Source organism: Typopeltis vanoorti, chromosome 6 (assembly GCF_054136105.1).
Source record: "Typopeltis vanoorti isolate ZY-2024b chromosome 6, IOZ_Tvanoo_1.0, whole genome shotgun sequence".
NCBI lineage: Eukaryota > Metazoa > Arthropoda > Arachnida > Uropygi > Thelyphonidae > Typopeltis > Typopeltis vanoorti.
In genome coordinates, this window is record NC_143554.1 from 123,978,420 (window position 1) to 123,992,526 (window position 14,107).

Consider the following 14,107-nt stretch of genomic DNA (forward strand, 5'->3'; position numbering starts at 1 on the left):
CCTCGTACTAACGAGTCTCCATACAGCACTTTATCCTTCGTTTTATTTATGTTCACACTCATGCTTATTTTTCCTATCATACTTTTTCTTATTGGCTGGATCACTCAGTCGACTTTTGTTCATACGCCCTAGCTGCCGTTTTGCCCTTTGTACTGCTCCGCTCAGCAACGCGATCTCACTCATTGCATCTATTTCATCTTTTTTATTCTCTGTAAAACCATTGATATGCTCTGAATTAATACTATCATTCACACATTCACAGTACTCTGGTACAACCTTGCCATTTCTTGTCATATCCCTATTTTCTTCATTCTGAAGTTCGACAAAAATATCACCCTCACGACCTCAAATACACTTTAATTCCTCATTCTCCTTACATTTTCTACACAAATTCACTCCTTTATTATCATCTAACCATACTCCTACCGCACTCCGCAAAGCGTACATTTCGCAGATAGTACACTGAATCATCTCCTTTATACTACAGTTATTACCATTCTTGAATGAGGATGGCGAACCAACATTACTGGCCGCCATTTTCCTTCTTACGGGAGCTATACTCACTTCTAACCTATTTTATTAAAATATAAAATGAAACACCAAAAACACAAACAGATACACTAAGATACTCAAGGCAAACAAAACTACATAATATTCAAGTAAATTTATCAACGATAACTCAAAATAACACTTATCTTATCAGGAGCTCTCAACAGACACAAACGTATCCAAGTGTAAGCAAACAGTTTGCACCTAAACTATCTTCAGTACTGACACTACTCGCTGTAAAAGCGGACCAAACTTTATTCATTCCTTGGCTTAGTATCACCTGTAATCGAAGCATATCTCCTTGCAACATGTACAGTAATATGTGTTAAGGGAAGGACCACTACCTAGAACTGTTTCGACCTTAATTGAGATCTCATCAGTGGGAGCCATACCCAGAGGTGGTGATACCAAGGTGGAAGCATTGGCGAAGTGATATTTACGTATACAAGTTGCCAAAAGGTGTCTCGCCTTATTATTAAATTACTCTGGATTTAGAGAACGATGTTGGAAGTTTTTTTCACTTGGTTAGACTATAATAAATTTAGTTTAATCCTTTATTCAAGTGTAAGCAAACTAAGCTTGCACCTGAAGTATCATCAGGACTGGGGAAAATCGTGGTAAAGGTGAACCAAGCTTTCATCAATTTTTGGCTTAGTATCACCTGTAATGCGAAGTGTATCTTCTTCCAGCATGTATAATACTATGCGTTAAGGGAAGGACCACTACCCAGAAAGGTTTCGACTTTTATTGAGGTGTCATCAGTGGGAGCCAGACCCAGAGATGATGATACCAAGGTGGAAGAAATGGCGAAGTGATATTTACCTATACGAGTTGCGAAAAGGTGTCTGAGCTTATTATTAAATTACTCTGGATTTAGAGAAAGCTATTGGAAGTTTTTTCACTTGGTTAGACTATAATAAATTTAGTTTAATCCTTTATCCAAGTGTAAGCAAACTAAGTTTGCACCTGAAGTATCTTCAGGACAGACTACTCGTGGTAAAGGTGGACCAAACATCACTCCTTGGCTTAGTATCTCCCATAATGCGAAGCACATCTCCTGGCAGACATGCATAATGCTATACATCAAGGGAAGACACACTACAACCGGTTTCGACCTTTATTGAGGTCTCATCAGTAGGATTCAGACACAGAGGTGGTGATACCAAGGCAGAAACAATGGCGAAGTCATATTTACCTATACAGGTTGCCAAACGATGTCTCACCTTATTACTAAATTACTATGGATTTAGAGAAAGATGTTGGAAGTTTTTTCACTTGGTTAGAGTAGAATAAATTTAGTTTAATCCTTTCTCCAAGTGTAAGCAAATTAAGTTTGCACTTGAAGCATCTTCAGGACCGAGGCAACTCGTGTTAAAGGTGGTCAAAGCTCTCATCACTCCTTGGCTAAGTATCTACCATAATGAAAGCATATCTCCATGTAGACATGTATAATACAATGCGTTAATAGAAGGGCCACTACCCACACCGATTTCGACGTTTATTGAGGTCTCATTAGTCGGAGCCAGAGTTGGTGATACCGAGGTGGAAGCAAACTTCCAACATATTTCTCAGGGTCTTAACTTGGGAGGTGGCTAAAGGTGTAGAATTTTCAATTAAGACAGGGTACATGTGGAATTATCGGGCTGGAAAGTATGACAAGCTTAGGAGTTTGATTGGTTCAGTGCCATGGCATGTACAACTGCAAGGACTAGAAGTTGATAGTGCATGGGAGGTAGTTAAGAAGTGCTTGCATGAAGCAATGGCTGACTGTATACCTAGAGTCCGAATAATAAATCAAGTAGGGGTTAAATGGATGAATAACACCATTAAGCTTGAGTTGCAAAAAAAGAAACAACTATGGAGGGAATTTAAGGAGAAGGGTGACCGGCAGGCACATGAACGGTATAAAGCACAGGCCAGAAGGGTGGCGAGTGTGGTAAGAAAAGCAAAAAAGGATTACGAAAGAACATTGGCCATGCAGGCTAAAGAGAATCCTAAACAGTTTTTTAGATATGTAGGAAGTAAAAGGAAAAATGTACATGGCAGATTGATTTTAAAGAATGCCGATGGTAGGGAGGTAACTGAATCAGTTGAGATAGTTGAGTTACTGAGTGAGCACTTTGCAAAAGTATATCATCCAGGTGGTGACATTGCAGAAACGAATAAACCAGTAGATTATACTGGAATTGTGGTTAATGAAGTGGAGGTGAGTAGTCTATTGCATAACCTCAATGTCAATACATCTGTGGGATTGGATGGTATACCAGCTCGTGTTGTACGAGAAGCAGCTAAAGAATTGTCAGTACCCTTGACCATTTTGTTTAATTTGAGTCTCGGGTCTGGGTTAGTCCCGAGCGGGTGGAAAGAGGGGAAAATAGTTCCACTGCATAAAGGTGGTTCCAAGACTGCTGTTGTAAATTACCGACCGATTAGCATATCAGGAATCATTGTCAAGGTCTTAGAGAAAATAGTCAAGAGGAAAATACAAGATTGGATAGAAGAAAATGGGATACTGTATCGGGGACAGCATGGTTTTGTGAAGGGTAGGTCATGCCTCAGTAACTTGCTCACGTATTATAACACAGTGACGGCTGAACTGGATAAGGGTAATGGGTTTACGGTGATTCTACTGGACCTTGCCAAGGCCTTTGACAGGATTCCACATGGAATTCTAATCAGTAAATTGCAGCATAAGGGAATGGACATAGGGTTGGTGAGATGGATAGGAGGGTGGTTGATGGAGAGATATCAGAGAGTGGTTTACTCGGAAGTAGAGTCCACAAGACGGCCTGTGACTAGTGGTGTGCCACAAGGATCTGTTCTTGGACCACTGCTGTTTAATTTGTTCATAAATGATATAGGATATGATCTGAGAGCAACAGTTCATTTGTTTGCGGATGATGCGAAGTTGGGTAGGGCAATAGTGAATGCAGATGACGTCAAAATTTTGCAGGATGATTTGGATAGATTGGAGGTCTGGGCTAAGGAGAATGGATGTGAGTTTAATGTGGCAAAATGTAAGGTTATGCATTTTGGGGTGAAAAGATTGGCGGCAGTTTACTGCATTGGTGGAACCGTGCTCCAGGAAATTGATGAGGCACGAGATTTAGGAGTGTTGGTAGATAAGGAATTGAAATTTAGGGCACACATTGCAAAAGTTGCCAAAACAGCTCATCAAATCACTTGGTTGCTGAAGAATACGTTGACAAGCAGGTTATTGTTCCTCTGTATCGAGCCTTGATAAGACCCCAACTAGACTACTGTGCTCAGATTTGGTCACCTAGGTTTCTTCTTGATGGGGAGGAGGTGGAGAGGATCCAGAGGCGAGTGACCAAGATGATAGCAGGTTTGTGGAATGAACCGTATGAGAACAGGTTGAAGATTTGTGGGTTGCAAAAATTGGTTGATAGGCTGAGGAGGGGAGATATGATTGAGACATTCAAATTACTGAAGGGTTTCTATAAAATTAATTCAGAAGATATTTTTGAGAACAGGGCTGGTTGTGGGAGGACTAGGGGACATCCATGGAAACTGGGCAAAAGTGTGGTTAGTAAAGGTGTTAGAGCTGGGTTCTTTACTTTTAGAGTAGTGAATGAGTGGAATGCGCCCCTGAGTCTGTGGTGGATGCTGTGACAGTGAATGAGTTTAAGGCGAGGTATGATAGATACTGTATGAATGTCAAATAGTTGTGATGAATATGATTTGGGGCCTCCCTCGATGAGTCTAATGACTCCCTGGAGTTGCCCGTAATAATAGTAATAATAATATTTCTGCCTTCTGAAGCTTCAGGACTGAGGAAACTCCTGGTAAAAGTGAACCAACCTTTCATCACTGCTTGGCTTAGTATCACCTGTAATGCGAAGTGTATCTCCTTGCAGCAAGTATAATACTATGCGTTAAGTGAAGGACCACTACCCAGAAAGATTTTGACCTTTATTGATGTCTTATCAGTGTGAGCCAAACCCACAGGTGGTGATACGAAGTTGGAAGCAATGGCGAAGTCATAGTTACCTATACAGGTTGCCAAAAGGTGTTTCACCTTATTACTAAATTACTCTGGATTTAGGGAAAGATGTTGGAAGTTTTTTCATTTGGTTAGAGTATAATAAATTTAGTTTAATCGTTTAATCAAGTGTAAGCAAACTAAGTTTGCACTAAAGCATCTTCTTGACCGAGGCAACTCGTGGTAAAGGTGAACAAAGCTCTTATCACTCCTTGGCTTAGTATCTACCATAATGAAAGCACATCTCCATGTAGACATATATAATACTATGCGTTAAGAGAACGGCCACTACCCAGACCGGTTTCGGCCTATATTGAGGTCGAAACTCGTCAGTGGGAGCCAGAGGTGGTGATACCAAGGTGGAAGCAACGGCGAAGTCCTATTTACCTATACGAGTTGCCAAAAGGTGTACCACTTTATTATTAAATTACTCTGGATTTAGAGAAAGACGGAAATTTTTTTCAATTTGTAAGGCTATAATAAATTTAGTTTTATCCTTTATCCAAGTGTAAGCAAATAAAGTTTTCACCTGAAGTTTCTTCAGGACTGAGACTACTCGTGGTAAAGGTGCACCAAACTCTATTCACTCCTTGGCTTAGTATCTCCAATAATGCGAAGCACATCTCCTTGCAGACATAAGGGAAGAGCCAGTACGACCGATTTCCACTTTTATTGAGGTCTCATCAGTGGGAGCAAGACCTAGAGGTGGTGATACCAACGTGGAAGCAATAGCGAAGTCATATTTACCTATACGAGTTGCCAAAAGGTGTCTCACCTTATTAAATTACTCTGGATTTCGAGAAAGATGTTCGAAGTTTTCTCACTTGGTGAGACTATAATGAATTTAGTTTAATCCTTTATCCAAGTGTAAGCAAACAAAGTTTGCACGTGAAGTACCTTCAGCACTGAGGAAATTCGTGGTAAAGGTGCTTCAAGCTCTCATCACACCTTGGCTTGGTATCTCCCATAATCTCCCATAATACGAAGCACATCTCCTTTCAGCATGTAGAATACTATACATTAAGGAAAGTACCACTTTCAGTCCAGAAGATACTTCAGGTGCAAACTTTGTTTGTTTACACTTGAATAAAGGTTAACCTAAATTTATTATAGTCTAACCAAGTTAAAAAACTTCCAACATCTTTCTCTAAATCCAGAGTAATTTAATAATAAGGTGATATACCTTTTGGCAACTCGTATAGGTAAATATGACTTCGCCGTTGCTTCCACCTTGGTATCACCAGCTCTGGCTCTGGCTCCCACTGACGAGACCTCAATAAAGGTCGAAACCGGTCTGGGTAGTGGCTCTTCCCTTATTGCATAGTGGGAGCGAGACCCAGAGGTGGTGATACAGTGGTGGAAGAAATCTAAACTATAGTAAATTTAGTTTAATTTTTTATTCAAAGTGCAAGCAAACAAAGTTTGCACATGAGGTATCTTCAGGACTGAGACAACTCGTGGTAAACGTGGACCAAGCTCTCATCACTCTTTGGCTTCGTATCTCCCATAATTCGAAGCACATCTTCTTGCATACATGTATAATTCTATGCATTAAGGGAAGAGCCACTACCCAGGCCATCCATCGACCTTTATTGAGGTCTCGTCAGTGGGAGCCAGAGCCAGAGCTGGTGATACCAAGGTGGAAGCAACGGCGAAGTCATATTTAAACAGTTGCATCTGTCTACTTGCATTAAACAATTGCAAGTAGACAGATGATGGAGTATGAGACTTCTATAGCTGACAAAGCGAGAGGTTGCAGGATGGAGTGCAAACCTGACATGGAGGGATGCTGTTATATTTAGTGTACGGAATATTGTCAACATTCACACCAACAGCTTCTGCTGTCCTTTAACATCCATACCAAAAGGATGTATAGCAGTTTGACGTGTGTGATATCCAGCTTTCCGATGCAGAGAAAAGATACTAGCCCATGTAGGATGATCTGGGAGAGAATTTCTCTTTAGGGCATATTTAAGAGATAAGTTTCCCTCAAAGTGATAGAGCCAGTTCATTTGCTTCAACATAAAGACTGAGTGGGCAATGTGCGAAAGGCACCAGTAGCTATCCGTATACCAAGACAGAGTAACCTACGATGGAATCCAACCATCGTAGGTTACTCTGTCTTGCCGAACCATAGACCTGGGACCCATAATCCAGCTTGGAATGTATATGTGCACGATAAAGATAGAGCAATGAAGCTCATTCAGTACCCGATTCACTAGAGGAAGAATGAAAAGGAGGTTCAAAGTTCTCTTGCACTTTTCTCTTAGTTGACAAATGTATGCTAGAAATGTAAGTTTTCTGTCAAAGATGAGTCCCAAGAACTTAGCTTCTGTAGCTACTGGAATAACAGTATGGCCCATTCTTAATTCAGGATGTGGGTGATGAGAGTGTTTCGAAAGAAATGTACATCGACACTTTTTTCTGTTGACAACCTAAACCTATTATTAAGAGACCACAGAGAGACATGATCGATTGCTTGCTGAAGTTGCCTTTCAATTACCTTCGTGTTATGTGAATGACAGTAAATTGTGAAGTCATCAACATATAGCGCATTGCCTACAGTGGGAGGAGGCTTTTCAGTGATTGAGTTAATTTTAATAGCAAAAAAAGGGTCACACTGAAGACAGGGCCTTGGGGAGCACCCTGTCCTTGATGATATGGTCGAGATAGCATACTTCCCACTCTGACTTGGAAAGTTTGTCTAGACAGAAAGTTTTTAATAAATACAGGGAGGTGTCCTTTGAGACACAGCCTGGAGATATGGCATATTAAAAGACCTCTATAACCTAGGAGGTTATAGAGGTCTTTTAATATGCCATATCTCCAGGCTGTGTCATAAGCTTTTTTCCATGTCAAAGAAAACTGTTCTTTCTTCAGAAATGCATCTCTTATACAAGTTTCTAAATGAACCAAATGGTCTAAAGTTGAACGATGTCTACAGAAACCACGTTGTGTACTGGAGAGAAGATCGTTCCTTTCTAAATACCCGAGTAGTCTGGCATTAACAATTTTCTCTAGTATCTTACAAAGACAGCTGGTCAGAGCAATGGGTCGGTAATTATTTGCTTTTGTTGGATCTTTTCTTGGTTTTGGGACAGCAATGGCAATTGACTTATGCCAGGAATTTGGAAACGCTCTGTTGTATAATAAGAGAAGAAGATCCATAGAAGATGATGATAGATGTTTTATCATTTTGTAATGGATGTCATTAGGCCCTACTACACTAGGTTGAGATTATAGGAGAGCTCTTTTTAGTTCCTCTTTAACAAATGGCTGATTGTATGGCTCAAGAACGTTGGTAGAAAAAATTAAGCCTTGTTTCTCTTGCTGCTCTTTCAGTATTAAAAATTCAGGAGAATATGAAGCTGTTGCTGAGATTCTGGAAAAACTTTCTCCCAGTGTCTGCAATAGCTTTGGGATCAGCAATAACGCTTCCATTATGGTCTAAGGTAGACAAACAATGTGTACTATATCTGCCTTTCATTTTCCGCATTTTATCCCATACACTTTTTGGACTGGTCATTTAATTATTTGATGTAATAAATTTAATCCAGGATTGTTTTTGATTCTGTCTTCTCACATAACGTGCTTTGGCTCGAGAACCCTCGAAAGCTATTAAGTTTGATGTAGTGGGGTATCTATGCAATATACCTAGGGTGTTCTGTATTGATCTTTTCTTGACATTCTGGATTCCACCAAGGCTTTGGATAGAATGAAAACCGAGATGTTTTTGGGATGGAGGCTTGTTGCTCGATGGACAATGCACTCTGTCACATACTTTACCGATTCATCCACAGGTGTTTGACTGATAGTATCAGCATTGAATTTTGCAAGATGAGAAAAAAATATGCCAGTCAGCCTGGTTCATTTTCCATATAGGTATTCGTGGGTGAACTTGGTTCTTGTGAGGACATTGTGCTCAGAAGTGAATGCTTCCGTATATGTTCTCTTCAACGTCCCATGTGAACAGTGGAAGAATGGAAGGGAAGCAGATTGTTAGCTCAATTGCAGAATATGAATGGGTAGGCATATGGAAGAAAGTATTATCTTTATTATTTAAAAGGGAGAGGTTATTATTATCAAGGATTCTTTCAATGATTTGATCTCTTCTGTTAGTGTTGGCACTACAGAGTATTGTGACCATTAAAGTCACCCATCAAAAGTATGGGTTCAGACAGTTGCAAGATAAGATTACTAAGATCAGTTTCATTTAATTCAGCACTCGGTGGTAAATAAATTGAACATACTATAACAAGAAATCCATGGAGAGCCAAATCGCTACTGCTTCCAGAGCAGTATTAAGCTGGACATGGTGGAAAGGAATATCACTACCCACTAGGATAGCTACTCCTCGATGAACAGGACCACCTCCTGTTCTGCCCTTACATACAACAGTGAAATTCCTAAAAGTACAGACCTCATTGGGACTTAAGTATGTTTCTTGTAGACAGAAACAGAAAGGTTTGTGTTTCTGCAACAATATCTTGATATCGTCAATATTCTGGCGAATCCCACGACAGTTTCATTGTAAAAATTTTCCTGTTTTGATTTTATTGACTTGTCTGGTTTTTGGAAGGTTGAGGGCTTACCTTTGTCAGATTTATATTTATCCATTGATTTGGGGAAGTATGGACGGCCAGTGCCCATCTCTTTCTCTGGTAGAGTGTTTAATACATCTAATGTGTTAGGGTCAGTTAGTAAGTTTAGTTTACTTTCATTGGGTACCGAAGTATCCACTTTTTCTGTGTGATCGTATGGTGATTTATCTTTAAGTGATATCTCTGCCATAAATTTTTTGACAAGTGGGTTTTCATCGAGTGGGACCATTTTTGAAGTTGTTTCTGGAGTAAGGCCATAGGTCTAGTGACTGATCTGCTCAACTTGCAATCATAAGGTGCATGTATGGTGAAATTATCAGATGGTGGAACAGACATACATGTTTGAGTTGCTGTTTGCACTTTTTTAATTGTTACCTTCTCAGCATAAGAGGATCTCAGTACAAGTGTGATGGTGGCCAGCATTCTTTTTACATTCTGATATGTTATGTTTTACTTTGTTTTAATTTTTTGTATCTCTTTTTCATCTTTCCATTTCTGACATGCATGAGAGTAAGCTGGATGATTTCCCTGACAGTTGACACATTTAGCTTTTTTTGCACAGCAAGATTTATTATCATGCTCTTTATTACCTCATCGGGCACAGATAGTAGAACCATGACAGGCAGTTTGGGCAAGTAGATTTCTCTGACATTTAAAGCCTCTCAGTGGATTAGGATGTACATTCTAACAGGACAGCTGAGATACCCTGCTTTCACATATGTCGGATGCCTATGTGTATCAAAAGTAAGGATGATGTTCTTGAAACTAGGTGCCATCCCTACGTATCAGGATGAATCTCACACCAATCACTCCTTAATCTTTAAACTCTGAACATAACTCGTCGGATTAGGATGTACATTCTAACAGGACAGCTGAGATACTCTGCTTTCACATATGTTGGAGGGCTATGTATATCAAAAGTAAGTGATGTTCTTGAAACTAGGTGCCATCCCTACGTATCAGGATGAACCTCACACCAATCACTCCTTGATCTTTAAACTCTGAACATATCTCCTCATCAGGAACATCAAGGAGATCCTATTCTAATATCACTCTTCTACTAGAATTGAGTGTTGTATGAAGTGTTGCTGTGATTTGTATACCACCCATTGTCGTTGCTCTCAGTAGTTTCTCGGAATGTTGCTGATAATGTTTCCACAAGGATGTCACCAGAACGCAATTTCTTAACAGTTTTCCTGCCAGTCCTAAACCTTTTTGAATAAAGAATGTGACATTTTCCCAATTGGTTTCTCACCTGTTGTATGAATAATTAAAAATGTTGGTATATTTATATTAGTAGCGGACGTTTTTTCACTTGGTTAGACTATAATAAATTTACTTTAATCCTTTATCCAAGTGTAAGCAAACAAAGTTTGTGCCTCAAGTATCTGCAGAACTGTGGCAACTCGTGGTAAAGGTGGTCAAGCTCACATCACTAATTGGCTTAGTATCTCCCATAATGCAAAGGTCATCTACTTGCAGATATGTATAATACTATGTGTTAAGGGAAGGGCCACTACACAGACCAGTTTCGATCTTTATTGAGGTCTCATCGGTGGGAGCCAGACCCAGAGGTGGTGATACCAAGATGGACTCAATGGCAAACTCGTATATTTCTATACGAGTTCCATAAGGTGTCTCACCTTATTATTAAATTTCTCTGGATTTAGAGAAAGATGTTGGAAGTTTTTTTTCACTTGATTAGACTATAATAAATTTAGTATAATTCTTTATCCAAGTGTCAGCAAACAAAGTTTACACCTGAAGTATCTTCAGTACAGGCAAATCTTGTTAAAGGTGGACAATCTCTCATCGCACTTTGGCTTAGTATCTCCCATAATGCGAAGCACATCTCCTTCAGACATATATTATACTATGCGTTAAGGGAAGGGCTACTTCCCAGACTGGTTTCGACCTTTATTGAAGTCTTATCAGTGGGAGCCAGACCCACAGGTGGTGATACCAAGGTGGAAGTAATGGTGAAGTCATATTTACCTATACGAGTTTCTAAAAGCTGTCTCACATTATTAAATTACTCTGGATTTAGAGAAAGATATTGGAAATTTTTTTCACTTGGTTAAACTATAATAAATTTAGTTTAATCCTTTATCCAACTGTAAGTAAACAAAGTTTGCAGTTGAAGTATCTTCAGCAGTGAGACAACCCGTGGTACAGGAGAACCAAGCTCTCATCACTCCTTGGCTTAGTATTTCCCATAATGCAAAGCACATCTGCATGCAGACATGTATAATGCTATGCATTAAGGGAGCCACTATCCAGACCATTCGGCCTTTATTGAGGTCTCATCAGTGGGAGCTAGACGCAATGGCGAAGTCATATTTACCTATATGAGTTGCCAAAAGCTGTCTCACCTTATTGTTTAAATACTCTAGATTTAGAGAAAGATGTTGGAAGTTTTTTTCACTTGGTTAGACTATAGTTAATTTAGTTTATTCCTTTATCCAAGTGTAAGCAAACAATGTTTGCACTGCAAGAATCTTCAGGACTGAGGCAACTCATAAAGGACCAATCTCTCATCACTCCTTAGTTTAGTATCTCCCATAATGCAAATGACATCTCCTCTATTGAAGTCACTTCAGTGGGAGTCAGACCCAGAGGTGGTGGTACCAAGGTGGAAGCAATGGCGAAGTCTTATTTACCTATACGAGTTGCGGAAAGGTGTCTCACCTTATTATTAAATTACTCTGAATTTTGTGAAAGGTGTTGAAAGTTATTTCATTTGGTGAGACTATAATGAATTTAGTTTAATCCTTTATCCAATTGTAAGCAAACTAAGTTTGCACCTGAAGTATCTTCAGGACTGAGAATACTCGTGGTAAACGTGGACGAAGCTCTCCTCACTCCTTGGCTTAGTATCTTCCATAATGCGAAGCACATCTCCTTGCAGACATATATAATGCTATGCATTAAGGGAAGAGGCACTACCCAGACGGGTTTCGTCCTTTATTGGTGTCTCATCAGTCTCATCAGCAGGAGCCAGATCCAGAAGGGGTGATTCCAAGGTGGAAGCAATGTTTACCTATACGAGTTGCCAAAAGGTGTCTCACCTTATTAAATTACTCTGGATTTAGAGAAAGATGTTGGAAGTTTTTTCACTTGGTTAGACTATAATAAATTTTGGTTAATCGTTTTTCCAAGTGTATGCAAACAAAGTTTGCACCTGAAAGCATTAAGGGAAGAGCCACTACCCAGACCAGTTTCGACCGTTATTGAGGTATCATCAGTGGGAGCCAGACCCAGAGGTGGTGATACGAAGGTGGATGCATTGGCGAAGTGATAGATACCTATTCGAGTTGCCAAAAGGTATCTCTCCTTATTATTAAATTACTCTGGATTTTGAGAAAGGTGTTGGAAGTTTTTTCATTTGGTGAGGCTATATTGAATTTAGTTTAATCTTTTATCCAAGTGTAAGCAAACTAAGTTTGCACCTGAAGTATCTTCAGGACTGAGAATACTCGTGGTAATGGTGGACCAAACTCTCATCGCTCCTTGGCTTAGTATCTCCCATAATGCGAAGCACATCTCCTGGCAGACATGCATAATGCTATGCATTAAGGGAAGAACCACTACGACCGGTTTCGACCTTTATTGTGGTCTCATCAGTGGGAGCCAGACCCAGAGGTTGTGATACCAAGGTGAAAGCAATGGCGATGTCATATTTACCTATTCGAGTTGCCAGAAGGTGTCGCTCATTATTAAATTACTCTGGATTTTGAGAAAGATGTTGGAAATGTTTTTCTCTTGGTTAGACTATAATAAATTTAGTTTAATCCTTTGTTCAAGTTTAAGCAAACAAAGTTTGCACCTGAAGTATCTACAGGACTGAGGCAACTCGTGATAAAGTTGGACCAAACTCTCATCACTCCTTGGCTTAGTATACAGCCATAATGCAAAGCACATCTCCTTGCAGACATGTATAATACTATGCGTTAAGGGAATATCCACTACCCAGACCGGTTTCCACCTTTATTGAGGTATCATCAGTGGAAGCCAGACCCACAAGTGATAGTAACAAGGTGGAAGCAATTGCGAAGTCATATTTATCTGTACGAGTTGCCAGATGGTGTCTTACCTTATTATTAAATTAATCTGGATTTAGAGAAAAATGTTGGAAGTTTTTTCACTTGGTTAGACTATAATAAATTTAGTTTCATCCTTTATTCAAGTGTAAGCAAACAGAGTTTGCACCTGAAGTATCTTCAGGACTGAGGCAACTCGTAGTAAAGGTGGACCAAGCTCTCATCACTCCTTGACTTAGTATCTCCCATAATGTGAAGCACATCTCCCTGCACATATATAATACTATGCATTGAGGGAATTGCCGCTATACAGACCGGTTGAGTTGCCAGACGAAACTTAGACCGGTTTCGACCTTTATTGAGGTCTTGTCAGTGGGAGTCAGACTAAGAGGTTTTAGGTCTACTTAGACCGGTTAGGTCGAAACCGGTCTGGGTTTCCCTAACAAGCTGAAAACATTGATCAAGATTTTTTTTTTCTTTTTTCTTGTATGCTGTTTCTTTCGAATTGTCTCTACGGCCATACCTAAATTGGGGAAACAGCAGCCATTCTAAAGAAGACGTGTCTTTAGATGAAGCATTAAATTTATGAGCAGTGCTCAAAAATCTCTGGTAACACTGTAACACATACTCCGTATTATATTACCTTGAACACAGTGATGAATTTTCCAGATGAGATCTAAGTCTCTCACACTTGAAAATTTGGATATTAGTAAACGTTTGAAGACTACATAATTGTCATTGTTCTTAATAAAGGGGATGTGATTAGGAATGTATTAACTTCCCAATAATTTATTAACAAATGGAAATCTGACCATTTTCCTAAATCTCTAATTTTATCTGCATATATAAAAATAGTTCTATGTTCTCATTAGTATCACCTGAGAAAGAAGGTATTTCTAAGTTTAGAATCCTAT